Source organism: Mixophyes fleayi, chromosome 3, assembly GCF_038048845.1.
Source record: "Mixophyes fleayi isolate aMixFle1 chromosome 3, aMixFle1.hap1, whole genome shotgun sequence".
NCBI classification, from domain to species: Eukaryota; Metazoa; Chordata; class Amphibia; order Anura; family Limnodynastidae; genus Mixophyes; species Mixophyes fleayi.
Genome location: NC_134404.1, coordinates 284,483,617 through 284,507,327, shown reverse-complemented (window position 1 = coordinate 284,507,327; position 23,711 = coordinate 284,483,617). Strand labels below are relative to the sequence as shown.

Genomic DNA, 23,711 nt, shown 5'->3' with positions numbered 1-23,711 from the left:
AAAGCTGCATATGGAGCAAGGCAAGGTGGAGCCTGAGATGCACCTGCAATTCTTTCTTCAGAGCTGGGTGCTCACTCTCAGGTGAACCAGGACTGCTGGCACTGCACCCAGACAAGAAGTGGACTCTTGGTCATGCTCTGGTTTCTCTTCAGAACGCACAAATCTTTCGCCTTTTACTAAAGATTTCCGTGGAGAGGAGCAAAACTGAGTTTTAACTCAATTTTTGCATGCCCCATCTGACTGGGGTTTCATTTTGATGTATAAAGATAAAGTAAACTTGCTCACCATTTCTAAGCCTGGATGAGGGCTCATTTGCATACTAAGTGACTGCCTCTTTTTGATCAGAATTGCTTTTTTTGACAGTGTTCATTCCTTGTAAGAGCCATAAACACATGGAAAAGAGGGTGAAAGCTGCATATGGAGCAAGGCAAGGTGGAGCCTGAGATGCACCTGCAATTCTTTCTTCAGAGCTGGGTGCTCACACTCAGGTGAACCAGGACTGCTGGCATTGCACCCAGACAAGAAGTGGACTCTTGGTCATGCTCTGGTTTCTCTTCAGAACGCACAAATCTTTCGCCTTTTACTAAAGATTTCCGTTGAGAGGAGCAAAACTGAGTTTTAACTCAATTTTTGCATGCCCCATCTGATTGGGGTTTCATTTTGATGTATAAAGTTAAAGTAAACTTGCTCACCATTTCTAAGCCTGGATGAGGGCTCATTTGCATACTAAGTGACTGCCTCCTTTTGATCAGAAATGCTTTTTTTGACAGTGTTCGTTCCTTGAAAGAGCCATAAGCACATGGAGAAAAAGAGGGTGAAAGCTGCATATGGAGCAAGGCAAGGTGGAGCCTGAGATGCACCTGCAATTCTTTCTTCAGAGCTGGGTGCTCACACTCAGGTGAACCAGGACTGCTGGCACTGCACCCAGACAAGAAGTGGACTCTTGGTCATGCTCTGGTTTCTCTTCAGAACGCACAAATCTTTCGCCTTTTACTAAAGATTTCCGTGGAGAGGAGCAAAACTGAGTTTTAACTCAATTTTTGCATGCCCCATCTGACTGGGGTTTCATTTTCATGTATAAAGATAAAGTAAACTTGCTCACCATTTCTAAGCCTGGATGAGGGCTCATTTGCATACTAAGTGACTGCCTCCTTTTGATCAGAAATGCTTTTTTTGACAGTGTTCATTCCTTGAAAGAGCCATAAGCACATGGAAAAGAGGGTGAAAGCTGCATATGGAGCAAGGCAAGGTGGAGCCTGAGATGCACCTGCAATTCTTTCTTCAGAGCTGGGTGCTCACTCTCAGGTGAACCAGGACTGCTGGCACTGCACCCAGACAAGAAGTGGACTCTTGGTCATGCTCTGGTTTCTCTTCAGAACGCACAAATCTTTCGCCTTTTACTAAAGATTTCCGTGGAGAGGAGCAAAACTGAGTTTTAACTCAATTTTTGCATGCCCCATCTGACTGGGGTTTCATTTTGATGTATAAAGATAAAGTAAACTTGCTCACCATTTCTAAGCCTGGATGAGGGCTCATTTGCATACTAAGTGACTGCCTCTTTTTGATCAGAATTGCTTTTTTTGACAGTGTTCATTCCTTGAAAGAGCCATAAGCACATGGAGAAAAAGAGGGTGAAAGCTGCATATGGAGCAAGGCAAGGTGGAGCCTGAGATGCACCTGCAATTCTTTCTTCAGAGCTGGGTGCTCACACTCAGGTGAACCAGGACTGCTGGCACTGCACCCAGACAAGAAGTGGACTCTTGGTCATGCACTGGTTTCTCTTCAGAACGCACAAATCTTTCGCCTTTTACTAAAGATTTCCGTGGAGAGGAGCAAAACTGAGTTTTAACTCAATTTTTGCATGCCCCATCTGACTGGGGTTTCATTTTCATGTATAAAGATAAAGTAAACTTGCTCACCATTTCTAAGCCTGGATGAGGGCTCATTTGCATACTAAGTGACTGCCTCCTTTTGATCAGAAATGCTTTTTTTGACAGTGTTCATTCCTTGAAAGAGCCATAAGCACATGGAAAAGAGGGTGAAAGCTGCATATGGAGCAAGGCAAGGTGGAGCCTGAGATGCACCTGCAATTCTTTCTTCAGAGCTGGGTGCTCACTCTCAGGTGAACCAGGACTGCTGGCACTGCACCCAGACAAGAAGTGGACTCTTGGTCATGCTCTGGTTTCTCTTCAGAACGCACAAATCTTTCGCCTTTTACTAAAGATTTCCGTGGAGAGGAGCAAAACTGAGTTTTAACTCAATTTTTGCATGCCCCATCTGACTGGGGTTTCATTTTGATGTATAAAGATAAAGTAAACTTGCTCACCATTTCTAAGCCTGGATGAGGGCTCATTTGCATACTAAGTGACTGCCTCTTTTTGATCAGAATTGCTTTTTTTGACAGTGTTCATTCCTTGAAAGAGCCATAAGCACATGGAAAAGAGGGTGAAAGCTGCATATGGAGCAAGGCAAGGTGGAGCCTGAGATGCACCTGCAATTCTTTCTTCAGAGCTGGGTGCTCACTCTCAGGTGAACCAGGACTGCTGGCACTGCACCCAGACAAGAAGTGGACTCTTGGTCATGCTCTGGTTTCTCTTCAGAACGCACAAATCTTTCGCCTTTTACTAAAGATTTCCGTGGAGAGGAGCAAAACTGAGTTTTAACTCAATTTTTGCATGCCCCATCTGACTGGGGTTTCATTTTGATGTATAAAGATAAAGTAAACTTGCTCACCATTTCTAAGCCTGGATGAGGGCTCATTTGCATACTAAGTGACTGCCTCTTTTTGATCAGAATTGCTTTTTTTGACAGTGTTCATTCCTTGAAAGAGCCATAAACACATGGAAAAGAGGGTGAAAGCTGCATATGGAGCAAGGCAAGGTGGAGCCTGAGATGCACCTGCAATTCTTTCTTCAGAGCTGGGTGCTCACACTCAGGTGAACCAGGACTGCTGGCACTGCACCCAGACAAGAAGTGGACTCTTGGTCATGCTCTGGTTTCTCTTCAGAATGCACAAATCTTTCGCCTTTTACTAAAGATTTCCGTGGAGAGGAGCAAAACTGAGTTTTAACTCAATTTTTGCATGCCCCATCTGACTGGGGTTTCATTTTGATGTATAAAAATAAAGTAAACTTGCTCCCCATTTCTAAGTCTGGATGAGGGCTCATTTGCATACTAAGTGACTGCCTCCTTTTGATCAGAAATGCTTTTTTTGACAGTGTTCATTCCTTGAAAGAGCCATAAGCACATGGAAAAGAGGGTGAAAGCTGCATATGGAGCAAGGCAAGGTGGAGCCTGAGATGCACCTGCAATTCTTTCTTCAGAGCTGGGTGCTCACTCTCAGGTGAACCAGGACTGCTGGCACTGCACCCAGACAAGAAGTGGACTCTTGGTCATGCTCTGGTTTCTCTTCAGAACGCACAAATCTTTCGCCTTTTACTAAAGATTTCCGTGGAGAGGAGCAAAACTGAGTTTTAACTCAATTTTTGCATGCCCCATCTGACTGGGGTTTCATTTTGATGTATAAAGATAAAGTAAACTTGCTCACCATTTCTAAGCCTGGGTGAGGGCTCATTTGCATACTAAGTGACTGCCTCCTTTTGATCAGAAATGCTTTTTTTGACAGTGTTCATTCCTTGAAAGAGCCATAAACACATGGAGAAAAAGAGGGTGAAAGCTGCATATGGAGCAAGGCAAGGTGGAGCCTGAGATGCACCTGCAATTCTTTCTTCAGAGCTGGGTGCTCACTCTCAGGTGAACCAGGACTGCTGGCACTGCACCCAGACAAGAAGTGGACTCTTGGTCATGCTCTGGTTTCTCTTCAGAACGCACAAATCTTTCGCCTTTTACTAAAGATTTCCGTGGAGAGGAGCAAAACTGAGTTTTAACTCAATTTTTGCATGCCCCATCTGACTGGGGTTTCATTTTGATGTATAAAGATAAAGTAAACTTGCTCACCATTTCTAAGCCTGGATGAGGGCTCATTTGCATACTAAGTGACTGCCTCCTTTTGATCAGAAATGCTTTTTTTTGACAGTGTTCATTCCTTGAAAGAGCCATAAGCACATGGAAAAAAGGGTGAAAGCTGCATATGGAGCAAGGCAAGGTGGAGCCTGAGATGCACCTGCAATTCTTTCTTCAGAGCTGGGTGCTCACTCTCAGGTGAACCAGGACTGCTGGCACTGCACCCAGACAAGAAGTGGACTCTTGGTCATGCTCTGGTTTCTCTTCAGAACGCACAAATCTTTCGCCTTTTACTAAAGATTTCCGTGGAGAGGAGCAAAACTGAGTTTTAACTCAATTTTTGCATGCCCCATCTGACTGGGGTTTCATTTTCATGTATAAAGATAAAGTAAACTTGCTCACCATTTCTAAGCCTGGATGAGGGCTCATTTGCATACTAAGTGACTGCCTCCTTTTGATCAGAAATGCTTTTTTTGACAGTGTTCATTCCTTGAAAGAGCCATAAGCACATGGAGAAAAAGAGGGTGAAAGCTGCATATGGAGCAAGGCAAGGTGGAGCCTGAGATGCACCTGCAATTCTTTCTTCAGAGCTGGGTGCTCACTCTCAGGTGAACCAGGACTGCTGGCACTGCACCCAGACAAGAAGTGGACTCTTGGTCATGCTCTGGTTTCTCTTCAGAACGCACAAATCTTTCGCCTTTTACTAAAGATTTCCGTGGAGAGGAGCAAAACTGAGTTTTAACTCAATTTTTGCATGCCCCATCTGACTGGGGTTTCATTTTGATGTATAAAGATAAAGTAAACTTGCTCACCATTTCTAAGCCTGGATGAGGGCTCATTTGCATACTAAGTGACTGCCTCCTTTTGATCAGAAATGCTTTTTTTTGACAGTGTTCATTCCTTGAAAGAGCCATAAGCACATGGAAAAGAGGGTGAAAGCTGCATATGGAGCAAGGCAAGGTGGAGCCTGAGATGCACCTGCAATTCTTTCTTCAGAGCTGGGTGCTCACTCTCAGGTGAACCAGAACTGCTGGCACTGCACCCAGACAAGAAGTGGACTCTTGGTCATGCTCTGGTTTCTCTTCAGAACGCACAAATCTTTTGCCTTTTACTAAAGATTTCCGTGGAGAGGAGCAAAACTGAGTTTTAACTCAATTTTTGCATGCCCCATCTGACTGGGGTTTCATTTTCATGTATAAAGATAAAGTAAACTTGCTCACCATTTCTAAGCCTGGATGAGGGCTCATTTGCATACTAAGTGACTGCCTCTTTTTGATCAGAATTGCTTTTTTTGACAGTGTTCATTCCTTGAAAGAGCCATAAACACATGGAAAAGAGGGTGAAAGCTGCATATGGAGCAAGGCAAGGTGGAGCCTGAGATGCACCTGCAATTCTTTCTTCAGAGCTGGGTGCTCACACTCAGGTGAACCAGGACTGCTGGCACTGCACCCAGACAAGAAGTGGACTCTTGGTCATGCTCTGGTTTCTCTTCAGAACGCACAAATCTTTCGCCTTTTACTAAAGATTTCCGTGGAGAGGAGCAAAACTGAGTTTTAACTCAATTTTTGCATGCCCCATCTGATTGGGGTTTCATTTTGATGTGTAAAGTTAAAGTAAACTTGCTCACCATTTCTAAGCCTGGATGAGGGCTCATTTGCATACTAAGTGAGTGCCTCCTTTTGATCAGAAATGCTTTTTTTGACAGTGTTCGTTCCTTGAAAGAGCCATAAGCACATGGAGAAAAAGAGGGTGAAAGCTGCATATGGAGCAAGGCAAGGTGGAGCCTGAGATGCACCTGCAATTCTTTCTTCAGAGCTGGGTGCTCACACTCAGGTGAACCAGGACTGCTGGCACTGCACCCAGACAAGAAGTGGACTCTTGGTCATGCTCTGGTTTCTCTTCAGAACGCACAAATCTTTCGCCTTTTACTAAAGATTTCCGTGGAGAGGAGCAAAACTGAGTTTTAACTCAATTTTTGCATGCCCCATCTGACTGGGGTTTCATTTTCATGTATAAAGATAAAGTAAACTTGCTCACCATTTCTAAGCCTGGATGAGGGCTCATTTGCATACTAAGTGACTGCCTCCTTTTGATCAGAAATGCTTTTTTTTGACAGTGTTCATTCCTTGAAAGAGCCATAAGCACATGGAAAAGAGGGTGAAAGCTGCATATGGAGCAAGGCAAGGTGGAGCCTGAGATGCACCTGCAATTCTTTCTTCAGAGCTGGGTGCTCACTCTCAGGTGAACCAGGACTGCTGGCACTGCACCCAGACAAGAAGTGGACTCTTGGTCATGCTCTGGTTTCTCTTCAGAACGCACAAATCTTTCGCCTTTTACTAAAGATTTCCGTGGAGAGGAGCAAAACTGAGTTTTAACTCAATTTTTGCATGCCCCATCTGACTGGGGTTTCATTTTGATGTATAAAGATAAAGTAAACTTGCTCACCATTTCTAAGCCTGGATGAGGGCTCATTTGCATACTAAGTGACTGCCTCTTTTTGATCAGAATTGCTTTTTTTGACAGTGTTCATTCCTTGAAAGAGCCATAAACACATGGAAAAGAGGGTGAAAGCTGCATATGGAGCAAGGCAAGGTGGAGCCTGAGATGCACCTGCAATTCTTTCTTCAGAGCTGGGTGCTCACACTCAGGTGAACCAGGACTGCTGGCATTGCACCCAGACAAGAAGTGGACTCTTGGTCATGCTCTGGTTTCTCTTCAGAACGCACAAATCTTTCGCCTTTTACTAAAGATTTCCGTGGAGAGGAGCAAAACTGAGATTTAACTCAATTTTTGCATGCCCCATCTGACTGGTGTTTCATTTTGATGTATAAAGATAAAGTAAACTTGCTCACCATTTCTAAGCCTGGATGAGGGCTCATTTGCATACTAAGTGACTGCCTCTTTTTGATCAGAATTGCTTTTTTTGACAGTGTTCATTCCTTGAAAGAGCCATAAACACATGGAAAAGAGGGTGAAAGCTGCATATGGAGCAAGGCAAGGTGGAGCCTGAGATGCACCTGCAATTCTTTCTTCAGAGCTGGGTGCTCACTCTCAGGTGAACCAGGACTGCTGGCACTGCACCCAGACAAGAAGTGGACTCTTGGTCATGCTCTGGTTTCTCTTCAGAACGCACAAATCTTTCGCCTTTTACTAAAGATTTCCGTGGAGAGGAGCAAAACTGAGTTTTAACTCAATTTTTGCATGCCCCATCTGACTGGGGTTTCATTTTGATGTATAAAGATAAAGTAAACTTGCTCACCATTTCTAAGCCTGGATGAGGGCTCATTTGCATACTAAGTGACTGCCTCCTTTTGATCAGAAATGCTTTTTTTTGACAGTGTTCATTCCTTGAAAGAGCCATAAGCACATGGAAAAGAGGGTGAAAGCTGCATATGGAGCAAGGCAAGGTGGAGCCTGAGATGCACCTGCAATTCTTTCTTCAGAGCTGGGTGCTCACTCTCAGGTGAACCAGGACTGCTGGCACTGCACCCAGACAAGAAGTGGACTCTTGGTCATGCTCTGGTTTCTCTTCAGAACGCACAAATCTTTCGCCTTTTACTAAAGATTTCCGTGGAGAGGAGCAAAACTGAGTTTTAACTCAATTTTTGCATGCCCCATCTGACTGGGGTTTCATTTTGATGTATAAAGATAAAGTAAACTTGCTCACCATTTCTAAGCCTGGATGAGGGCTCATTTGCATACTAAGTGACTGCCTCTTTTTGATCAGAATTGCTTTTTTTGACAGTGTTCATTCCTTGAAAGAGCCATAAACACATGGAAAAGAGGGTGAAAGCTGCATATGGAGCAAGGCAAGGTGGAGCCTGAGATGCACCTGCAATTCTTTCTTCAGAGCTGGGTGCTCACACTCAGGTGAACCAGGACTGCTGGCATTGCACCCAGACAAGAAGTGGACTCTTGGTCATGCTCTGGTTTCTCTTCAGAACGCACAAATCTTTCGCCTTTTACTAAAGATTTCCGTGGAGAGGAGCAAAACTGAGTTTTAACTCAATTTTTGCATGCCCCATCTGACTGGGGTTTCATTTTGATGTATAAAGATAAAGTAAACTTGCTCACCATTTCTAAGCCTGGATGAGGGCTCATTTGCATACTAAGTGACTGCCTCTTTTTGATCAGAATTGCTTTTTTTGACAGTGTTCATTCCTTGAAAGAGCCATAAACACATGGAAAAGAGGGTGAAAGCTGCATATGGAGCAAGGCAAGGTGGAGCCTGAGATGCACCTGCAATTCTTTCTTCAGAGCTGGGTGCTCACACTCAGGTGAACCAGGACTGCTGGCATTGCACCCAGACAAGAAGTGGACTCTTGGTCATGCTCTGGTTTCTCTTCAGAACGCACAAATCTTTCGCCTTTTACTAAAGATTTCCGTTGAGAGGAGCAAAACTGAGTTTTAACTCAATTTTTGCATGCCCCATCTGATTGGGGTTTCATTTTGATGTATAAAGTTAAAGTAAACTTGCTCACCATTTCTAAGCCTGGATGAGGGCTCATTTGCATACTAAGTGACTGCCTCCTTTTGATCAGAAATGCTTTTTTTGACAGTGTTCGTTCCTTGAAAGAGCCATAAGCACATGGAAAAGAGGGTGAAAGCTGCATATGGAGCAAGGCAAGGTGGAGCCTGAGATGCACCTGCAATTCTTTCTTCAGAGCTGGGTGCTCACTCTCAGGTGAACCAGGACTGCTGGCACTGCACCCAGACAAGAAGTGGACTCTTGGTCATGCTCTGGTTTCTCTTCAGAACGCACAAATCTTTCGCCTTTTACTAAAGATTTCCGTGGAGAGGAGCAAAACTGAGTTTTAACTCAATTTTTGCATGCCCCATCTGACTGGGGTTTCATTTTGATGTATAAAGATAAAGTAAACTTGCTCACCATTTCTAAGCCTGGATGAGGGCTCATTTGCATACTAAGTGACTGCCTCCTTTTGATCAGAAATGCTTTTTTTGACAGTGTTCATTCCTTGAAAGAGCCATAAGCACATGGAAAAGAGGGTGAAAGCTGCATATGGAGCAAGGCAAGGTGGAGCCTGAGATGCACCTGCAATTCTTTCTTCAGAGCTGGGTGCTCACTCTCAGGTGAACCAGGACTGCTGGCACTGCACCCAGACAAGAAGTGGACTCTTGGTCATGCTCTGGTTTCTCTTCAGAACGCACAAATCTTTCGCCTTTTACTAAAGATTTCCGTGGAGAGGAGCAAAACTGAGTTTTAACTCAATTTTTGCATGCCCCATCTGACTGGGGTTTCATTTTGATGTATAAAGATAAAGTAAACTTGCTCACCATTTCTAAGCCTGGATGAGGGCTCATTTGCATACTAAGTGACTGCCTCTTTTTGATCAGAATTGCTTTTTTTGACAGTGTTCATTCCTTGAAAGAGCCATAAACACATGGAAAAGAGGGTGAAAGCTGCATATGGAGCAAGGCAAGGTGGAGCCTGAGATGCACCTGCAATTCTTTCTTCAGAGCTGGGTGCTCACACTCAGGTGAACCAGGACTGCTGGCACTGCACCCAGACAAGAAGTGGACTCTTGGTCATGCTTTGGTTTCTCTTCAGAATGCACAAATCTTTCGCCTTTTACTAAAGATTTCCGTGGAGAGGAGCAAAACTGAGTTTTAACTCAATTTTTGCATGCCCCATCTGACTGGGGTTTCATTTTGATGTATAAAGATAAAGTAAACTTGCTCCCCATTTCTAAGTCTGGATGAGGGCTCATTTGCATACTAAGTGACTGCCTCCTTTTGATCAGAAATGCTTTTTTTGACAGTGTTCATTCCTTGAAAGAGCCATAAGCACATGGAAAAGAGGGTGAAAGCTGCATATGGAGCAAGGCAAGGTGGAGCCTGAGATGCACCTGCAATTCTTTCTTCAGAGCTGGGTGCTCACTCTCAGGTGAACCAGGACTGCTGGCACTGCACCCAGACAAGAAGTGGACTCTTGGTCATGCTCTGGTTTCTCTTCAGAACGCACAAATCTTTCGCCTTTTACTAAAGATTTCCGTGGAGAGGAGCAAAACTGAGTTTTAACTCAATTTTTGCATGCCCCATCTGACTGGGGTTTCATTTTGATGTATAAAGATAAAGTAAACTTGCTCACCATTTCTAAGCCTGGATGAGGGCTCATTTGCATACTAAGTGACTGCCTCCTTTTGATCAGAAATGCTTTTTTTGACAGTGTTCATTCCTTGAAAGAGCCATAAACACATGGAGAAAAAGAGGGTGAAAGCTGCATATGGAGCAAGGCAAGGTGGAGCCTGAGATGCACCTGCAATTCTTTCTTCAGAGCTGGGTGCTCACTCTCAGGTGAACCAGGACTGCTGGCACTGCACCCAGACAAGAAGTGGACTCTTGGTCATGCTCTGGTTTCTCTTCAGAACGCACAAATCTTTCGCCTTTTACTAAAGATTTCCGTGGAGAGGAGCAAAACTGAGTTTTAACTCAATTTTTGCATGCCCCATCTGACTGGGGTTTCATTTTGATGTATAAAGATAAAGTAAACTTGCTCACCATTTCTAAGCCTGGATGAGGGCTCATTTGCATACTAAGTGACTGCCTCCTTTTGATCAGAAATGCTTTTTTTTGACAGTGTTCATTCCTTGAAAGAGCCATAAGCACATGGAAAAAAGGGTGAAAGCTGCATATGGAGCAAGGCAAGGTGGAGCCTGAGATGCACCTGCAATTCTTTCTTCAGAGCTGGGTGCTCACTCTCAGGTGAACCAGGACTGCTGGCACTGCACCCAGACAAGAAGTGGACTCTTGGTCATGCTCTGGTTTCTCTTCAGAACGCACAAATCTTTCGCCTTTTACTAAAGATTTCCGTGGAGAGGAGCAAAACTGAGTTTTAACTCAATTTTTGCATGCCCCATCTGACTGGGGTTTCATTTTGATGTATAAAGATAAAGTAAACTTGCTCACCATTTCTAAGCCTGGATGAGGGCTAATTTGCATACTAAGTGACTGCCTCCTTTTGATCAGAAATGCTTTTTTTGACAGTGTTCATTCCTTGAAAGAGCCATAAGCACATGGAAAAGAGGGTGAAAGCTGCATATGGAGCAAGGCAAGGTGGAGCCTGAGATGCACCTGCAATTCTTTCTTCAGAGCTGGGTGCTCACTCTCAGGTGAACCAGGACTGCTGGCACTGCACCCAGACAAGAAGTGGACTCTTGGTCATGCTCTGGTTTCTCTTCAGAACGCACAAATCTTTCGCCTTTTACTAAAGATTTCCGTGGAGAGGAGCAAAACTGAGTTTTAACTCAATTTTTGCATGTATAAAGATAAAGTAAACTTGCTCACCATTTCTAAGCCTGGTTGAGACCTCATTTGCATTCTAAGTGACTGCCTCCTTTTGATCAGAAATGCTTTTGTTTGACAGTGTTCATTCCTTGAATGAGCCATAAGCGCATGGAGAAAAAGAGGGTGAAAGCTGCATATGGAGCATGGCAAGGGGGAGCCTGAGATGCATCTGCAATTCTTTCTTCAGAGCTGGGTGCTCACTCTCAAGTGAACCAGGACTGCTGGCACTTAACCCAGACAAGAAGTGGGCTCTTGGTCATGCTCTGGTTTCTCTTCAGAACGCACAAATCTTTCGCCTTTTACTAAAGATTTCCGTGGAGAGGAGCAAAACTGAGTTTTAACTCAATTTTTGCATGCCCCATCTGACTGGGGTTTCATTTTGATGTATAAAGATAAAGTAAACTTGCTCCCTATTTCTAAGCCTGGATGAGGGCTCATTTGCATACTAAGTGACTGCCTCTTTTTGATCAGAATTGCTTTTTTTGACAGTGTTCATTCCTTGAAAGAGCCATAAACACATGGAAAAGAGGGTGAAAGCTGCATATGGAGCAAGGCAAGGTGGAGCCTGAGATGCACCTGCAATTCTTTCTTCAGAGCTGGGTGCTCACACTCAGGTGAACCAGGACTGCTGGCACTGCACCCAGACAAGAAGTGGACTCTTGGTCATGCTCTGGTTTCTCTTCAGAACACACAAATCTTTCGCCTTTTACTAAAGATTTCCGTGGAGAGGAGCAAAACTGAGTTTTAACTCAATTTTTGCATGCCCCATCTGACTGGGGTTTCATTTTGATGTATAAAGATAAAGTAAACTTGCTCACCATTTCTAAGCCTGGATGAGGGCTCATTTGCATACTAAGTGACTGCCTCTTTTTGATCAGAATTGCTTTTTTTGACAGTGTTCATTCCTTGAAAGAGCCATAAACACATGGAAAAGAGGGTGAAAGCTGCATATGGAGCAAGGCAAGGTGGAGCCTGAGATGCACCTGCAATTCTTTCTTCAGAGCTGGGTGCTCACTCTCAGGTGAACCAGGACTGCTGGCACTGCACCCAGACAAGAAGTGGACTCTTGGTCATGCTCTGGTTTCTCTTCAGAACGCACAAATCTTTCGCCTTTTACTAAAGATTTCCGTGGAGAGGAGCAAAACTGAGTTTTAACTCAATTTTTGCATGCCCCATCTGACTGGGGTTTCATTTTGATGTATAAAGATAAAGTAAACTTGCTCACCATTTCTAAGCCTGGATGAGGGCTCATTTGCATACTAAGTGACTGCCTCTTTTTGATCAGAATTGCTTTTTTTGACAGTGTTCATTCCTTGAAAGAGCCATAAACACATGAAAAAGAGGGTGAAAGCTGCATATGGAGCAAGGCAAGGTGGAGCCTGAGATGCACCTGCAATTCTTTCTTCAGAGCTGGGTGCTCACACTCAGGTGAACCAGGACTGCTGGCATTGCACCCAGACAAGAAGTGGACTCTTGGTCATGCTCTGGTTTCTCTTCAGAACGCACAAATCTTTCGCCTTTTACTAAAGATTTCCGTGGAGAGGTGCAAAACTGAGTTTTAACTCAATTTTTGCATGCCCCATCTGATTGGGGTTTCATTTTGATGTATAAAGTTAAAGTAAACTTGCTCACCATTTCTAAGCCTGGATGAGGGCTCATTTGCATACTAAGTGACTGCCTCCTTTTGATCAGAAATGCTTTTTTTGACAGTGTTCGTTCCTTGAAAGAGCCATAAGCACATGGAGAAAAAGAGGGTGAAAGCTGCATATGGAGCAAGGCAAGGTGGAGCCTGAGATGCACCTGCAATTCTTTCTTCAGAGCTGGGTGCTCACTCTCAGGTGAACCAGGACTGCTGGCACTGCACCCAGACAAGAAGTGGACTCTTGGTCATGCTCTGGTTTCTCTTCAGAACGCACAAATCTTTCGCCTTTTACTAAAGATTTCCGTGGAGAGGAGCAAAACTGAGTTTTAACTCAATTTTTGCATGCCCCATCTGACTGGGGTTTCATTTTGATGTATAAAGATAAAGTAAACTTGCTCACCATTTCTAAGCCTGGATGAGGGCTCATTTGCATACTAAGTGACTGCCTCCTTTTGATCAGAAATGCTTTTTTTGACAGTGTTCATTCCTTGAAAGAGCCATAAACACATGGAGAAAAAGAGGGTGAAAGCTGCATATGGAGCAAGGCAAGGTGGAGCCTGAGATGCACCTGCAATTCTTTCTTCAGAGCTGGGTGCTCACTCTCAGGTGAACCAGGACTGCTGGCACTGCACCCAGACAAGAAGTGGACTCTTGGTCATGCTCTGGTTTCTCCTCAGAACGCACAAATCTTTCGCCTTTTACTAAAGATTTCCGTGGAGAGGAGCAAAACTGAGTTTTAACTCAATTTTTGCATGCCCCATCTGACTGGGGTTTCATTTTGATGTATAAAGATAAAGTAAACTTGCTCACCATTTCTAAGCCTGGATGAGGGCTCATTTGCATACTAAGTGACTGCCTCCTTTTGATCAGAAATGCTTTTTTTTGACAGTGTTCATTCCTTGAAAGAGCCATAAGCACATGGAAAAGAGGGTGAAAGCTGCATATGGAGCAAGGCAAGGTGGAGCCTGAGATGCACCTGCAATTCTTTCTTCAGAGCTGGGTGCTCACTCTCAGGTGAACCAGGACTGCTGGCACTGCACCCAGACAAGAAGTGGACTCTTGGTCATGCTCTGGTTTCTCTTCAGAACGCACAAATCTTTCGCCTTTTACTAAAGATTTCCGTGGAGAGGAGCAAAACTGAGTTTTAACTCAATTTTTGCATGCCCCATCTGACTGGGGTTTCATTTTGATGTATAAAGATAAAGTAAACTTGCTCACCATTTCTAAGCCTGGATGAGGGCTAATTTGCATACTAAGTGACTGCCTCCTTTTGATCAGAAATGCTTTTTTTGACAGTGTTCATTCCTTGAAAGAGCCATAAGCACATGGAAAAGAGGGTGAAAGCTGCATATGGAGCAAGGCAAGGTGGAGCCTGAGATGCACCTGCAATTCTTTCTTCAGAGCTGGGTGCTCACTCTCAGGTGAACCAGGACTGCTGGCACTGCACCCAGACAAGAAGTGGACTCTTGGTCATGCTCTGGTTTCTCTTCAGAACGCACAAATCTTTCGCCTTTTACTAAAGATTTCCGTGGAGAGGAGCAAAACTGAGTTTTAACTCAATTTTTGCATGTATAAAGATAAAGTAAACTTGCTCACCATTTCTAAGCCTGGTTGAGACCTCATTTGCATTCTAAGTGACTGCCTCCTTTTGATCAGAAATGCTTTTGTTTGACAGTGTTCATTCCTTGAATGAGCCATAAGCGCATGGAGAAAAAGAGGGTGAAAGCTGCATATGGAGCATGGCAAGGTGGAGCCTGAGATGCACCTGCAATTCTTTCTTCAGAGCTGGGTGCTCACTCTCAGGTGAACCAGGACTGCTGGCACTGCACCCAGACAAGAAGTGGACTCTTGGTCATGCTCTGGTTTCTCTTCAGAACGCACAAATCTTTCGCCTTTTACTAAAGATTTCCGTGGAGAGGAGCAAAACTGAGTTTTAACTCAATTTTTGCATGCCCCATCTGACTGGGGTTTCATTTTGATCTATAAAGATAAAGTAAACTTGCTCCCCATTTCTAAGCCTGGATGAGGGCTCATTTGCATACTAAGTGACTGCCTCCTTTTGATCAGAAATGCTTTTTTTGACAGTGTTCATTCCTTGAAAGAGCCATAAGCACATGGAAAAGAGGGTGAAAGCTGCATATGGAGCAAGGCAAGGTGGAGCCTGAGATGCACCTGCAATTCTTTCTTCAGAGCTGGGTGCTCACTCTCAGGTGAACCAGGACTGCTGGCACTGCACCCAGACAAGAAGTGGACTCTTGGTCATGCTCTGGTTTCTCTTCAGAACGCACAAATCTTTCGCCTTTTACTAAAGATTTCCGTGGAGAGGAGCAAAACTGAGTTTTAACTCAATTTTTGCATGCCCCATCTGACTGGGGTTTCATTTTGATGTATAAAGATAAAGTAAACTTGCTCCCCATTTCTAAGCCTGGATGAGGGCTCATTTGCATACTAAGTGACTGCCTCCTTTTGATCAGAATTGCTTTTTTTGACAGTGTTCATTCCTTGAAAGAGCCATAAGCACATGGAAAAGAGGGTGAAAGCTGCATATGGAGCAAGGCAAGGTGGAGCCTGAGATGCACCTGCAATTCTTTCTTCAGAGCTGGGTGCTCACACTCAGGTGAACCAGGACTGCTGGCACTGCACCCAGACAAGAAGTGGACTCTTGGTCATGCTCTGGTTTCTCTTCAGAACGCACAAATCTTTCGCCTTTTACTAAAGATTTCCGTGAAGAGGAGCAAAACTGAGTTTTAACTCAATTCTTGCATGCCCCATCTGACTGGGGTTTCATTTTGATGTATAAAGATAAAGTAAATTTGCTCACCATTTCTAAGCCTGGTTGAGACCTCATTTGCATTCTAAGTGACTGCCTCCTTTTGATCAGAAATGCTTTTGTTTGACAGTGTTCATTCCTTGAATGAGCCATAAGCGCATGGAGAAAAAGAGGGTGAAAGCTGCATATGGAGCATGGCAAGGGGGAGCCTGAGATGCATCTGCAATTCTTTCTTCAGAGCTGGGTGCTCACTCTCAAGTGAACCAGGACTGCTGGCACTTAACCCAGACAAGAAGTGGGCTCTTGGTCATGCTCTGGTTTCTCTTCAGAACGCACAAATCTTTCGCCTTTTACTAAAGATTTCCGTGGAGAGGAGCAAAACTGAGTTTTAACTCAGTTTTTGCATGCCCCATCTGACTGGGGTTTTATTTTGATCTATAAAGATAAAGTAAATTTGCTCACCATTTCTAAACCTGGATGAGGGCTCATTTGCATACTAAGTGACTGCCTTCTTTTGATCAGAAATGCTTTTTTTGACAGTGTTCATTCCTTGAAAGAGCTATAAGCACATGGAAAAGAGGGTGAAAGCTGCATATGGAGCAAGGCAAGGTGGAGCCTGAGATGCACCTGCAATTCTTTCTTCAGAGCTGGGTGCTCACTCTTAGGTGAACCAGGACTGCTGGCACTGCACCCAGACAAGAAGTGGACTCTTGGTCATGCTCTGGTTTCTCTTCAGAATGCACAAATCTTTCGCCTTTTACTAAAGATTTCCGTGGAGAGGAGCAAAACTTAGTTTTAACTCAGTATTTGCATGCCCCATCTGACTGGGGTTTTATTTTGATGTATAAAGATAAAGTAAATTTGCTCACCATTTCTAAACCTGGATGAGGGCTCATTTGCATACTAAGTGACTGCCTCCTTTTGATCAGAAATGCTTTTTTTGACAGTGTTCATTCCTTGAAAAAACCATAAGCACATGGAAAAGAGGGTGAAAGCTGCATATGGAGCAAGGCAAGGTGGAGCCTGTGATGTACCTGCAATTCTTTCTTCAGAGCTGGGTGCTCACTCTCAGGTGAACCAGGACTGCTGGCACTGCACCCAGACAAGAAGTGGACTCTTGGTCATGCTCTGGTTTCTCTTCAGAACGCACAAATCTTTCGCCTTTTACTAAAGATTTCCGTGGAGAGGAGCAAAACTGAGTTTTAACTCAATTTTTGCATGCCCCATCTGACTGGGGTTTCATTTTCATGTATAAAGATAAAGTAAACTTGCTCACCATTTCTAAGCATGGATGAGGGCTCATTTGCATACTAAGTGACTGCCTCCTTTTGATCAGAAATGCTTTTTTTGACACATGTTCATTCCTTGAAAGAGCCATAAGCACATGGAAAAGAGGGTGAAAGCTGCATATGGAGCAAGGCAAGGTGGAGCCTGAGATGCATCTGCAATTCTTTCTTCAGAGCTGGGTGCTCACTCTCAAGTGAACCAGGACTGCTGGCACTTAACGCAGACAAGAAGTGGACTCTTGGTCATGCTCTGGTTTCTCTTCAGAATGCATAAATCTTTCGCTTTTTACTAAAGATTTCCGTGAAGAGGAGCAAAACTGAGTTTTAACTCAATTTTTGCATGCCCCATCTGACTGGGGTTTCATTTTGATGTATAAAGATAAAGTAAATTTGCTCACCATTTCTAAACCTGGATGATGGCTCATTTGCATACTAAGTGACTGCCTCCTTTTGATTAGAAATGCTGTTGTTTCACAGTGTTCATTCCTTGAATGAGCCATAAGCACATGGAAAAGAGTGTGAAAGCTGCATATGGAGCAAGGCAAGGTGGAGCCTGAGATGCACCTGCAATTCTTTCTTCAGAGCTGGGTGCTCACTCTCAGGTGAACCAGGACTGTTGGCATTGCACCCAGACAAGAAGTGGACTCTTGGTCATGCTCTGGTTTCTCTTCAGAACGCAGAAATCTTTCGCCTTTTACTAAAGATTTCCGTGGAGAGGAGCAAAACTGAGTTTTAACTCAATTTTTGCATGTATAAAGATAAAGTAAACTTGCTCACCATTTCTAAGCCTGGTTGAGGGCTCATTTGCATACTAAGTGACTGCCTCCTTTTGATCAGAAATGCTTTTGTTTGACAGTGTTCATTTCTTGAGTGAGCCATAAGCGCATGGAAAAGAGGGTGAAAGCTGCATATGGAGCAAGGCAAGGGGGAGCCTGAGATGCATCTGCAATTCTTTGTTCAGAGCTGGGTGCTCACTCTCAAGTGAACCAGGACTGCCGGCACTTAACGCAGACAAGAAGTGGACTCTTGGTCATGCTCTGGTTTCTCTTCAGAATGCATAAATCTTTCGCCTTTTACTAAAGATTTCCGTGAAGAGGAGCAAAACTGAGTTTTAACTCAGTTTTTGCATGCCCCATCTGACTGGGGTTTCATTTTGATGTATAAAGATAAAGTAAATTTGCTCACCATTTCTAAACCTGGATGAGGGCTCATTTGCATACTAAGTGACTGCCTCCTTTTGATTAGAAATGCTGTTGTTTCACAGTGTTCATTCCTTGAATGAGCCATAAGCACATGGAAAAGAGTGTGAAAGCTGCATATGGAGCAAGGCAAGGTGGAGCCTGAGATGCACCTGCAATTCTTTCTTCAGAGCTGGGTGCTCACTCTCAGGTGAACCAGGACTGCTGGCACTGCACCCAGACAAGAAGTGGACTCTTGGTCATGCTCTGGTTTCTCTTCAGAATGCACACATTTTTCGCCTTTTACTAAAGAGTTCCATGGAGAGGAGCAAAACTGAGTTTCAACTCAATTTTTGCATGCTCCATCTGACTGGGGTTTCATTTTGATGTATAAAGATAAAGTAAACGTGCTCACCATTTCTAAGCCTGGATGAGGGTTCATTTGCATGCTAAGTGACTGTCTCCTTTTGATCAGAAATGCTTTTTTTGACACATGTTCATTCCTTGAAAGAGCCATAAGCACATGGAAAAGAGGGTGAAAGCTGCATATGGAGCAAGGCAAGGTGGAGCCTGAGATGCATCTGCAATTCTTTCTTCAGAGCTGGGTGCTCACTCTCAAGTGAACCAGGACTGCTGGCACTTAACGCAGACAAGAAGTGGACTCTTGGTCATGCTCTGGTTTCTCTTCAGAATGCATAAATCTTTCGCTTTTTACTAAAGATTTCCGTGAAGAGGAGCAAAACTGAGTTTTAACTCAATTTTTGCATGCCCCATCTGACTGGGGTTTCATTTTGATGTATAAAGATAAAGTAAATTTGCTCACCATTTCTAAACCTGGATGACGGCTCATTTGCATACTAAGTGACTGCCTCCTTTTGATTAGAAATGCTGTTGTTTCACAGTGTTCATTCCTTGAATGAGCCATAAGCACATGGAAAAGAGTGTGAAAGCTGCATATGGAGCAAGGCAAGGTGGAGCCTGAGATGCACCTGCAATTCTTTCTTCAGAGCTGGGTGCTCACTCTCAGGTGAACCAGGACTGTTGGCATTGCACCCAGACAAGAAGTGGACTCTTGGTCATGCTCTGGTTTCTCTTCAGAACGCAGAAATCTTTCGCCTTTTACTAAAGATTTCCGTGGAGAGGAGCAAAACTGAGTTTTAACTCAATTTTTGCATGTATAAAGATAAAGTAAATTTGCTCACCATTTCTAAGCCTGGTTGAGGGCTCATTTGCATACTAAGTGACTGCCTCCTTTTGATCAGAAATGCTTTTGTTTGACAGTGTTCATTTCTTGAGTGAGCCATAAGCGCATGGAAAAGAGGGTGAAAGCTGCATATGGAGCAAGGCAAAGGGGAGCCTGAGATGCATCTGCAATTCTTTGTTCAGAGCTGGGTGCTCACTCTCAAGTGAACCAGGACTGCCGGCACTTAACGCAGACAAGAAGTGGACTCTTGGTCATGCTCTGGTTTCTCTTCAGAATGCATAAATCTTTCGCCTTTTACTAAAGATTTCCGTGAAGAGGAGCAAAACTGAGTTTTAACTCAGTTTTTGCATGCCCCATCTGACTGGGGTTTCATTTTGATGTATAAAGATAAAGTAAATTTGCTCACCATTTCTAAACCTGGATGAGGGCTCATTTGCATACTAAGTGACTGCCTCCTTTTGATTAGAAATGCTGTTGTTTCACAGTGTTCATTCCTTGAATGAGCCATAAGCACATGGAAAAGAGTGTGAAAGCTGCATATGGAGCAAGGCAAGGTGGAGCCTGAGATGCACCTGCAATTCTTTCTTCAGAGCTGGGTGCTCACTCTCAGGTGAACCAGGACTGCTGGCACTGCACCCAGACAAGAAGTGGACTCTTGGTCATGCTCTGGTTTCTCTTCAGAATGCACACATTTTTCATCTTTTACTAAAGAGTTCCATGGAGAGGAGCAAAACTGAGTTTCAACTCAATTTTTGCATGCTCCATCTGACTGGGGTTTCATTTTGATGTATAAAGATAAAGTAAACGTGCTCACCATTTCTAAGCCTGGATGAGGGCTCATTTGCATGCTAAGTGACTGTCTCCTTTTGATCAGAAATGCTTTTTTTGACAGTGTTCATTCCTTGAAAGAGCTATAAGCACATGGAAAAGAGGGTGAAAGCTGCATATGGAGCAAGGCAAGGTGGAGCCTGAGATGCACCTGCAATTCTTTCTTCAGAGCTGGGTGCTCACTCTCAGGTGAACCAGGACTGCTGGCACTGCACCCAGACAAGAAGTGGACTCTTGGTCATGCTCTGGTTTCTCTTCAGAATGCACACATTTTTCGCCTTTTACTAAAGAGTTCCATGGAGAGGAGCAAAACTGAGTTTCAACTCAATTTTTGCATGCCCCATTTGACTGGGGTTTCATTTTGATGTATAAAGATAAAGTAAATTTGCTCACCATTTCTAAACCTGGATGAGGGCTCATTTGCATACTAAGTGACTGCCTCCTTTTGATTAGAAATGCTGTTGTTTCACAGTGTTCATTCCTTGAATGAGCCATAAGCACATGGAAAAGAGGGTAAAAGCTGCATATGGAGCAAGGCAAGGTGGAGCCTGAGATGCACCTGCAATTCTTTCTTCAGAGCTGGGTGCTCACTCTCAGGTGAACCAGGACTGCTGGCACTGCACCCAGACAAGAAGTGGACTCTTGGTCATGCTCTGGTTTCTCTTCAGAACGCAGAAATCTTTCGCCTTTTACTAAAGATTTCCGTGGAGAGGAGCAAAACTGAATCTTAGCTCAATTTTTGCATGCCTCATCTGACTGGGGTTTCATTTTGATGTATAAAGATAAAGTAAACTTGCTCACCATTTCTAAGCCTGGATGAGGGCTCATTTGCATACTAAGTGACTGCCTCCTTTTGATCAGAAATGCTTTTTTTGACAGTGTTCATTCCTTGAAAAAACCATAAGCACATGGAAAAGAGGGTGAAAGCTGCATATGGAGCAAGGCAAGGTGGAGTCTGAGATGTACCTGCAATTCTTTCTTCAGAGCTGGGTGCTCACTCTCAGGTGAACCAGGACTGCTGGCACTGCACCCAGACAAGAAGTGGACTCTTGGTCATGCTCTGGTTTCTCTTCAGAATGCACATATCTTTTGCCTTTTACTAAAGATTTCTGTGGAGAGGAGCAAAACTGAGCCTTAACTCAATTCTTGCATGCCCCATCTGACTGGGGTTTCATTTTGATGTATAAAGATAAAGTAAACTTGCTCACCATTTCTAAGCCTGGATGAGGGCTCATTTGCATACTAAGTGACTGCCTCCTTTTGATCAGAAATGCTTTTTTTGACAGTGTTCATTCCTTGAAAAAACCATAAGCACATGGAAAAGAGGGTGAAAGCTGCATATGGAGCAAGGCAAGGTGGAGTCTGAGATGTACCTGCAATTCTTTCTTCAGAGTTGGGTGCTCACTCTCAGGTGAACCAGGACTGCTGGCACTGCACCCAGACAAGAAGTGGACTCTTGGTCATGCTCTGGTTTCTCTTCAGAACGCACAAATCTTTCGCCTTTTACTAAAGATTTCCGTGGAGAGGAGCAAAACTGAGTTTTAACTCAATTTTTGCATGCCCCATCTGACTGGGGTTTCATTTTGATGTATAAAGATAAAGTAAACTTGCTCACCATTTCTAAGCCTGTATGAGGGCTCATTTGCATACTAAGTGACTGCCTCCTTTTGATCAGAAATGCTTTTCTTTGACAGTGTTCATTCCTTGAAAGAGCCATAAGCACATGGAAAAGAGGGTGAAAGCTGCATATGGAGCAAGGCAAGGTGGAGCCTGAGATGCACCTGCAATTCTTTCTTCAGAGTTGGGTGCTCACTCTCAGGTGAACCAGGACTGCTGGCACTGCACCCAGACAAGAAGTGGACTCTTGGTCATGCTCTGGTTTATCTTCAGAAATGCACAAATATTTCACGTTTTATTAAAGATTTCTGTTTAGAGGAGCAAAACTGAGTTTTAGCTCAATTTTTGCATGCCCCATCTGACTGGGGTTTCATTTTGATGTATAAAAATAAAGTAAACTTATTTGGCACTTCTAGGCCTGGATGAGGGCCCATTTGCATAGTAAGTGACTGCCTCCTTTTGATCAGAAATGCATTTATTGACAGTGTTCATTCCTTGAGCTGTCTGCTCACTCTCAGGTGAACCAGTACTGTTGTCACTGCACCCAGATAAGAACTTAAGATAGGCAGTTTCATGGACATTTTTGTTTAGTGTTTATGGTCTTTTTGATGATCTCTCTTTTTTCTGGAGTGTGGTGTTACTGATTGTGTGCTAACACCACATGAGAATGGAGCCAGAATTCTTTACTTTAGCAGACTGCAGGTGGAGTTTTTTTGTTGGTTTGCAGTGCAAGAACAGGGATTAGGTAGGGTGCATGGTGAAGCTTTTTTTTCTGTCTCCTTGCCGTTAAACTGCTTGAAGGCTAGTTCACTGTGTGTGAGTGTTTCTTATTTTTATTGTTATTCACTGTTACTGCTAAAGACTGCTACATTCTAGTGATAAGACCAGGCTTTTGTTTTCTCAAACTGACACTGAACTGAAGCTACATTGACATCATATTACATGGACAAAAATGAATGCGCATATTTACATTTTCTGTGTGGTTATGTGGATATGCATGTATTCCTGTATGCTTGAATCTATATTGTATTATAACAGTACCATTATCATAATTTATATCTGCAGCCCTGTACTTGCATCCTAACTATATTGGGAATAAATTGATATTCATATCTGGGAAGTACTGGAGAAGCTGAGCGAATTTGTGCAAAGCATTACCGAGATGGATTTGATTATTGCTATGTGAGTGGTCTAACGGCTCGTAAATTATTTTGAACTATATTCTGGAAAAGCCTTTGAAATTCCTATACAAATTTGGCTTATCTGGCGTATCTATTCTACTAGATAGTTGTACAGGAGCATCATTTAACTTGTGTTTATTTAAAATATTAAACCTGCTGGTCAGTGTTTAATGAAGTGCATTTCGTCTGTTCCATCACAGTCCAATGGCCTTTGTCAGAGACACATATAGACAATGTTTATTAACACAAACACACACATACACACACAGTCTGAGAAAGTACAGCATTCACAGGAATCTGACACAGGTATGCTGAACCATTTAACTGTTTATTAGCAGTTGTCAGGATGGTAAAACAGTTCCAATGCTGGTTCAGCAATCATATCAGGAACAGTGCACAAAAATTCCCCACCACCTAAATCTGGCTAGACATTTACTTCCATGTCTGCAAGCCAGCGACTTACTGGCATTGGTGATCCCACCCACACATACAGACAGTGCCTTTATCCTCCACTCAAGCACTACTACAAATCACAGCAAACCAATCACACCCTTGTGGAACAAAAAAAGGATCCCAGGGAACCTTTAACCCTGTCTGCAACCTGCTGCTGCAGACTGGCTGTGTTTTTAGCAGTTCCCTTAAAGGGGAACTATGGCGAATATGCCTCTTTGCCACATACCCCTCCCCTTAGCTTCGCCAACCTTGGTGACGCTGACACTGCGGAGAGCGTGTCCCCG

General features: G+C 43.7%; 55 non-coding genes across 55 annotated transcripts; all 55 read left to right on the top strand.

Annotated features, from left to right (window-relative positions):
* The first annotated feature begins 132 nt into the window (after positions 1-132).
* On the top strand, positions 133-248 carry LOC142146929 (U5 spliceosomal RNA). Its single transcript, XR_012690095.1, has one exon. It is a non-coding gene; the product is annotated as a U5 spliceosomal RNA (small nuclear RNA).
* Positions 249-539: 291 nt separating this feature from the next.
* On the top strand, positions 540-655 carry LOC142147475 (U5 spliceosomal RNA). The gene has a single exon (XR_012690621.1). It is a non-coding gene; the product is annotated as a U5 spliceosomal RNA (small nuclear RNA).
* Positions 656-949: 294 nt separating this feature from the next.
* Positions 950-1,065, top strand: LOC142146928 (U5 spliceosomal RNA). The gene has a single exon (XR_012690094.1). It is a non-coding gene; the product is annotated as a U5 spliceosomal RNA (small nuclear RNA).
* Positions 1,066-1,356: 291 nt separating this feature from the next.
* LOC142146927 (U5 spliceosomal RNA) lies at positions 1,357-1,472 on the top strand. Its single transcript, XR_012690093.1, has one exon. It is a non-coding gene; the product is annotated as a U5 spliceosomal RNA (small nuclear RNA).
* A 294-nt stretch (positions 1,473-1,766) lies between these two features.
* Positions 1,767-1,882, top strand: LOC142147449 (U5 spliceosomal RNA). The gene has a single exon (XR_012690596.1). It is a non-coding gene; the product is annotated as a U5 spliceosomal RNA (small nuclear RNA).
* Positions 1,883-2,173: 291 nt separating this feature from the next.
* On the top strand, positions 2,174-2,289 carry LOC142146926 (U5 spliceosomal RNA). The gene has a single exon (XR_012690092.1). It is a non-coding gene; the product is annotated as a U5 spliceosomal RNA (small nuclear RNA).
* Positions 2,290-2,580: 291 nt separating this feature from the next.
* Positions 2,581-2,696, top strand: LOC142146925 (U5 spliceosomal RNA). The gene has a single exon (XR_012690091.1). It is a non-coding gene; the product is annotated as a U5 spliceosomal RNA (small nuclear RNA).
* Positions 2,697-2,987: 291 nt separating this feature from the next.
* On the top strand, positions 2,988-3,103 carry LOC142147320 (U5 spliceosomal RNA). The gene has a single exon (XR_012690472.1). It is a non-coding gene; the product is annotated as a U5 spliceosomal RNA (small nuclear RNA).
* A 291-nt stretch (positions 3,104-3,394) lies between these two features.
* LOC142146924 (U5 spliceosomal RNA) lies at positions 3,395-3,510 on the top strand. The gene has a single exon (XR_012690090.1). It is a non-coding gene; the product is annotated as a U5 spliceosomal RNA (small nuclear RNA).
* Positions 3,511-3,804: 294 nt separating this feature from the next.
* LOC142146923 (U5 spliceosomal RNA) lies at positions 3,805-3,920 on the top strand. Its single transcript, XR_012690089.1, has one exon. It is a non-coding gene; the product is annotated as a U5 spliceosomal RNA (small nuclear RNA).
* A 292-nt stretch (positions 3,921-4,212) lies between these two features.
* LOC142146922 (U5 spliceosomal RNA) lies at positions 4,213-4,328 on the top strand. Its single transcript, XR_012690088.1, has one exon. It is a non-coding gene; the product is annotated as a U5 spliceosomal RNA (small nuclear RNA).
* A 294-nt stretch (positions 4,329-4,622) lies between these two features.
* LOC142146921 (U5 spliceosomal RNA) lies at positions 4,623-4,738 on the top strand. Its single transcript, XR_012690087.1, has one exon. It is a non-coding gene; the product is annotated as a U5 spliceosomal RNA (small nuclear RNA).
* A 292-nt stretch (positions 4,739-5,030) lies between these two features.
* LOC142147269 (U5 spliceosomal RNA) lies at positions 5,031-5,146 on the top strand. The gene has a single exon (XR_012690423.1). It is a non-coding gene; the product is annotated as a U5 spliceosomal RNA (small nuclear RNA).
* A 291-nt stretch (positions 5,147-5,437) lies between these two features.
* LOC142146881 (U5 spliceosomal RNA) lies at positions 5,438-5,553 on the top strand. The gene has a single exon (XR_012690049.1). It is a non-coding gene; the product is annotated as a U5 spliceosomal RNA (small nuclear RNA).
* A 294-nt stretch (positions 5,554-5,847) lies between these two features.
* On the top strand, positions 5,848-5,963 carry LOC142146920 (U5 spliceosomal RNA). Its single transcript, XR_012690086.1, has one exon. It is a non-coding gene; the product is annotated as a U5 spliceosomal RNA (small nuclear RNA).
* Positions 5,964-6,255: 292 nt separating this feature from the next.
* On the top strand, positions 6,256-6,371 carry LOC142146917 (U5 spliceosomal RNA). The gene has a single exon (XR_012690084.1). It is a non-coding gene; the product is annotated as a U5 spliceosomal RNA (small nuclear RNA).
* Positions 6,372-6,662: 291 nt separating this feature from the next.
* LOC142147503 (U5 spliceosomal RNA) lies at positions 6,663-6,778 on the top strand. Its single transcript, XR_012690648.1, has one exon. It is a non-coding gene; the product is annotated as a U5 spliceosomal RNA (small nuclear RNA).
* A 291-nt stretch (positions 6,779-7,069) lies between these two features.
* Positions 7,070-7,185, top strand: LOC142146916 (U5 spliceosomal RNA). The gene has a single exon (XR_012690083.1). It is a non-coding gene; the product is annotated as a U5 spliceosomal RNA (small nuclear RNA).
* Positions 7,186-7,477: 292 nt separating this feature from the next.
* Positions 7,478-7,593, top strand: LOC142146915 (U5 spliceosomal RNA). The gene has a single exon (XR_012690082.1). It is a non-coding gene; the product is annotated as a U5 spliceosomal RNA (small nuclear RNA).
* A 291-nt stretch (positions 7,594-7,884) lies between these two features.
* LOC142146914 (U5 spliceosomal RNA) lies at positions 7,885-8,000 on the top strand. Its single transcript, XR_012690081.1, has one exon. It is a non-coding gene; the product is annotated as a U5 spliceosomal RNA (small nuclear RNA).
* Positions 8,001-8,291: 291 nt separating this feature from the next.
* LOC142147474 (U5 spliceosomal RNA) lies at positions 8,292-8,407 on the top strand. Its single transcript, XR_012690620.1, has one exon. It is a non-coding gene; the product is annotated as a U5 spliceosomal RNA (small nuclear RNA).
* Positions 8,408-8,698: 291 nt separating this feature from the next.
* Positions 8,699-8,814, top strand: LOC142146913 (U5 spliceosomal RNA). The gene has a single exon (XR_012690080.1). It is a non-coding gene; the product is annotated as a U5 spliceosomal RNA (small nuclear RNA).
* Positions 8,815-9,105: 291 nt separating this feature from the next.
* On the top strand, positions 9,106-9,221 carry LOC142146912 (U5 spliceosomal RNA). Its single transcript, XR_012690079.1, has one exon. It is a non-coding gene; the product is annotated as a U5 spliceosomal RNA (small nuclear RNA).
* A 291-nt stretch (positions 9,222-9,512) lies between these two features.
* LOC142147439 (U5 spliceosomal RNA) lies at positions 9,513-9,628 on the top strand. The gene has a single exon (XR_012690586.1). It is a non-coding gene; the product is annotated as a U5 spliceosomal RNA (small nuclear RNA).
* Positions 9,629-9,919: 291 nt separating this feature from the next.
* On the top strand, positions 9,920-10,035 carry LOC142146911 (U5 spliceosomal RNA). Its single transcript, XR_012690078.1, has one exon. It is a non-coding gene; the product is annotated as a U5 spliceosomal RNA (small nuclear RNA).
* Positions 10,036-10,329: 294 nt separating this feature from the next.
* Positions 10,330-10,445, top strand: LOC142146910 (U5 spliceosomal RNA). Its single transcript, XR_012690077.1, has one exon. It is a non-coding gene; the product is annotated as a U5 spliceosomal RNA (small nuclear RNA).
* Positions 10,446-10,737: 292 nt separating this feature from the next.
* On the top strand, positions 10,738-10,853 carry LOC142146909 (U5 spliceosomal RNA). Its single transcript, XR_012690076.1, has one exon. It is a non-coding gene; the product is annotated as a U5 spliceosomal RNA (small nuclear RNA).
* A 291-nt stretch (positions 10,854-11,144) lies between these two features.
* Positions 11,145-11,261, top strand: LOC142147516 (U5 spliceosomal RNA). The gene has a single exon (XR_012690660.1). It is a non-coding gene; the product is annotated as a U5 spliceosomal RNA (small nuclear RNA).
* A 265-nt stretch (positions 11,262-11,526) lies between these two features.
* On the top strand, positions 11,527-11,642 carry LOC142146908 (U5 spliceosomal RNA). Its single transcript, XR_012690075.1, has one exon. It is a non-coding gene; the product is annotated as a U5 spliceosomal RNA (small nuclear RNA).
* A 291-nt stretch (positions 11,643-11,933) lies between these two features.
* Positions 11,934-12,049, top strand: LOC142147377 (U5 spliceosomal RNA). The gene has a single exon (XR_012690527.1). It is a non-coding gene; the product is annotated as a U5 spliceosomal RNA (small nuclear RNA).
* A 291-nt stretch (positions 12,050-12,340) lies between these two features.
* Positions 12,341-12,456, top strand: LOC142146906 (U5 spliceosomal RNA). Its single transcript, XR_012690073.1, has one exon. It is a non-coding gene; the product is annotated as a U5 spliceosomal RNA (small nuclear RNA).
* Positions 12,457-12,747: 291 nt separating this feature from the next.
* Positions 12,748-12,863, top strand: LOC142147318 (U5 spliceosomal RNA). Its single transcript, XR_012690470.1, has one exon. It is a non-coding gene; the product is annotated as a U5 spliceosomal RNA (small nuclear RNA).
* Positions 12,864-13,157: 294 nt separating this feature from the next.
* LOC142146905 (U5 spliceosomal RNA) lies at positions 13,158-13,273 on the top strand. The gene has a single exon (XR_012690072.1). It is a non-coding gene; the product is annotated as a U5 spliceosomal RNA (small nuclear RNA).
* A 294-nt stretch (positions 13,274-13,567) lies between these two features.
* LOC142147390 (U5 spliceosomal RNA) lies at positions 13,568-13,683 on the top strand. The gene has a single exon (XR_012690540.1). It is a non-coding gene; the product is annotated as a U5 spliceosomal RNA (small nuclear RNA).
* Positions 13,684-13,975: 292 nt separating this feature from the next.
* LOC142146904 (U5 spliceosomal RNA) lies at positions 13,976-14,091 on the top strand. Its single transcript, XR_012690071.1, has one exon. It is a non-coding gene; the product is annotated as a U5 spliceosomal RNA (small nuclear RNA).
* Positions 14,092-14,382: 291 nt separating this feature from the next.
* On the top strand, positions 14,383-14,499 carry LOC142147515 (U5 spliceosomal RNA). The gene has a single exon (XR_012690659.1). It is a non-coding gene; the product is annotated as a U5 spliceosomal RNA (small nuclear RNA).
* A 265-nt stretch (positions 14,500-14,764) lies between these two features.
* Positions 14,765-14,880, top strand: LOC142146902 (U5 spliceosomal RNA). The gene has a single exon (XR_012690070.1). It is a non-coding gene; the product is annotated as a U5 spliceosomal RNA (small nuclear RNA).
* Positions 14,881-15,171: 291 nt separating this feature from the next.
* On the top strand, positions 15,172-15,287 carry LOC142146901 (U5 spliceosomal RNA). The gene has a single exon (XR_012690069.1). It is a non-coding gene; the product is annotated as a U5 spliceosomal RNA (small nuclear RNA).
* A 291-nt stretch (positions 15,288-15,578) lies between these two features.
* On the top strand, positions 15,579-15,694 carry LOC142147376 (U5 spliceosomal RNA). The gene has a single exon (XR_012690526.1). It is a non-coding gene; the product is annotated as a U5 spliceosomal RNA (small nuclear RNA).
* Positions 15,695-15,989: 295 nt separating this feature from the next.
* Positions 15,990-16,105, top strand: LOC142147340 (U5 spliceosomal RNA). The gene has a single exon (XR_012690491.1). It is a non-coding gene; the product is annotated as a U5 spliceosomal RNA (small nuclear RNA).
* Positions 16,106-16,396: 291 nt separating this feature from the next.
* On the top strand, positions 16,397-16,512 carry LOC142147589 (U5 spliceosomal RNA). The gene has a single exon (XR_012690730.1). It is a non-coding gene; the product is annotated as a U5 spliceosomal RNA (small nuclear RNA).
* Positions 16,513-16,803: 291 nt separating this feature from the next.
* LOC142146900 (U5 spliceosomal RNA) lies at positions 16,804-16,919 on the top strand. Its single transcript, XR_012690068.1, has one exon. It is a non-coding gene; the product is annotated as a U5 spliceosomal RNA (small nuclear RNA).
* A 292-nt stretch (positions 16,920-17,211) lies between these two features.
* Positions 17,212-17,327, top strand: LOC142147524 (U5 spliceosomal RNA). Its single transcript, XR_012690667.1, has one exon. It is a non-coding gene; the product is annotated as a U5 spliceosomal RNA (small nuclear RNA).
* Positions 17,328-17,619: 292 nt separating this feature from the next.
* Positions 17,620-17,736, top strand: LOC142147566 (U5 spliceosomal RNA). The gene has a single exon (XR_012690708.1). It is a non-coding gene; the product is annotated as a U5 spliceosomal RNA (small nuclear RNA).
* Positions 17,737-17,998: 262 nt separating this feature from the next.
* Positions 17,999-18,114, top strand: LOC142147461 (U5 spliceosomal RNA). Its single transcript, XR_012690608.1, has one exon. It is a non-coding gene; the product is annotated as a U5 spliceosomal RNA (small nuclear RNA).
* A 292-nt stretch (positions 18,115-18,406) lies between these two features.
* LOC142147599 (U5 spliceosomal RNA) lies at positions 18,407-18,522 on the top strand. The gene has a single exon (XR_012690739.1). It is a non-coding gene; the product is annotated as a U5 spliceosomal RNA (small nuclear RNA).
* Positions 18,523-18,814: 292 nt separating this feature from the next.
* LOC142147522 (U5 spliceosomal RNA) lies at positions 18,815-18,930 on the top strand. The gene has a single exon (XR_012690665.1). It is a non-coding gene; the product is annotated as a U5 spliceosomal RNA (small nuclear RNA).
* Positions 18,931-19,222: 292 nt separating this feature from the next.
* LOC142147577 (U5 spliceosomal RNA) lies at positions 19,223-19,339 on the top strand. Its single transcript, XR_012690718.1, has one exon. It is a non-coding gene; the product is annotated as a U5 spliceosomal RNA (small nuclear RNA).
* Positions 19,340-19,601: 262 nt separating this feature from the next.
* Positions 19,602-19,717, top strand: LOC142147460 (U5 spliceosomal RNA). Its single transcript, XR_012690607.1, has one exon. It is a non-coding gene; the product is annotated as a U5 spliceosomal RNA (small nuclear RNA).
* Positions 19,718-20,009: 292 nt separating this feature from the next.
* LOC142147601 (U5 spliceosomal RNA) lies at positions 20,010-20,125 on the top strand. Its single transcript, XR_012690741.1, has one exon. It is a non-coding gene; the product is annotated as a U5 spliceosomal RNA (small nuclear RNA).
* A 291-nt stretch (positions 20,126-20,416) lies between these two features.
* On the top strand, positions 20,417-20,532 carry LOC142147597 (U5 spliceosomal RNA). The gene has a single exon (XR_012690738.1). It is a non-coding gene; the product is annotated as a U5 spliceosomal RNA (small nuclear RNA).
* A 292-nt stretch (positions 20,533-20,824) lies between these two features.
* Positions 20,825-20,940, top strand: LOC142147576 (U5 spliceosomal RNA). The gene has a single exon (XR_012690717.1). It is a non-coding gene; the product is annotated as a U5 spliceosomal RNA (small nuclear RNA).
* A 291-nt stretch (positions 20,941-21,231) lies between these two features.
* Positions 21,232-21,347, top strand: LOC142147582 (U5 spliceosomal RNA). The gene has a single exon (XR_012690723.1). It is a non-coding gene; the product is annotated as a U5 spliceosomal RNA (small nuclear RNA).
* A 291-nt stretch (positions 21,348-21,638) lies between these two features.
* Positions 21,639-21,754, top strand: LOC142146899 (U5 spliceosomal RNA). The gene has a single exon (XR_012690067.1). It is a non-coding gene; the product is annotated as a U5 spliceosomal RNA (small nuclear RNA).
* Positions 21,755-22,046: 292 nt separating this feature from the next.
* Positions 22,047-22,163, top strand: LOC142147603 (U5 spliceosomal RNA). The gene has a single exon (XR_012690743.1). It is a non-coding gene; the product is annotated as a U5 spliceosomal RNA (small nuclear RNA).
* Positions 22,164-23,711: the final 1,548 nt, after the last annotated feature.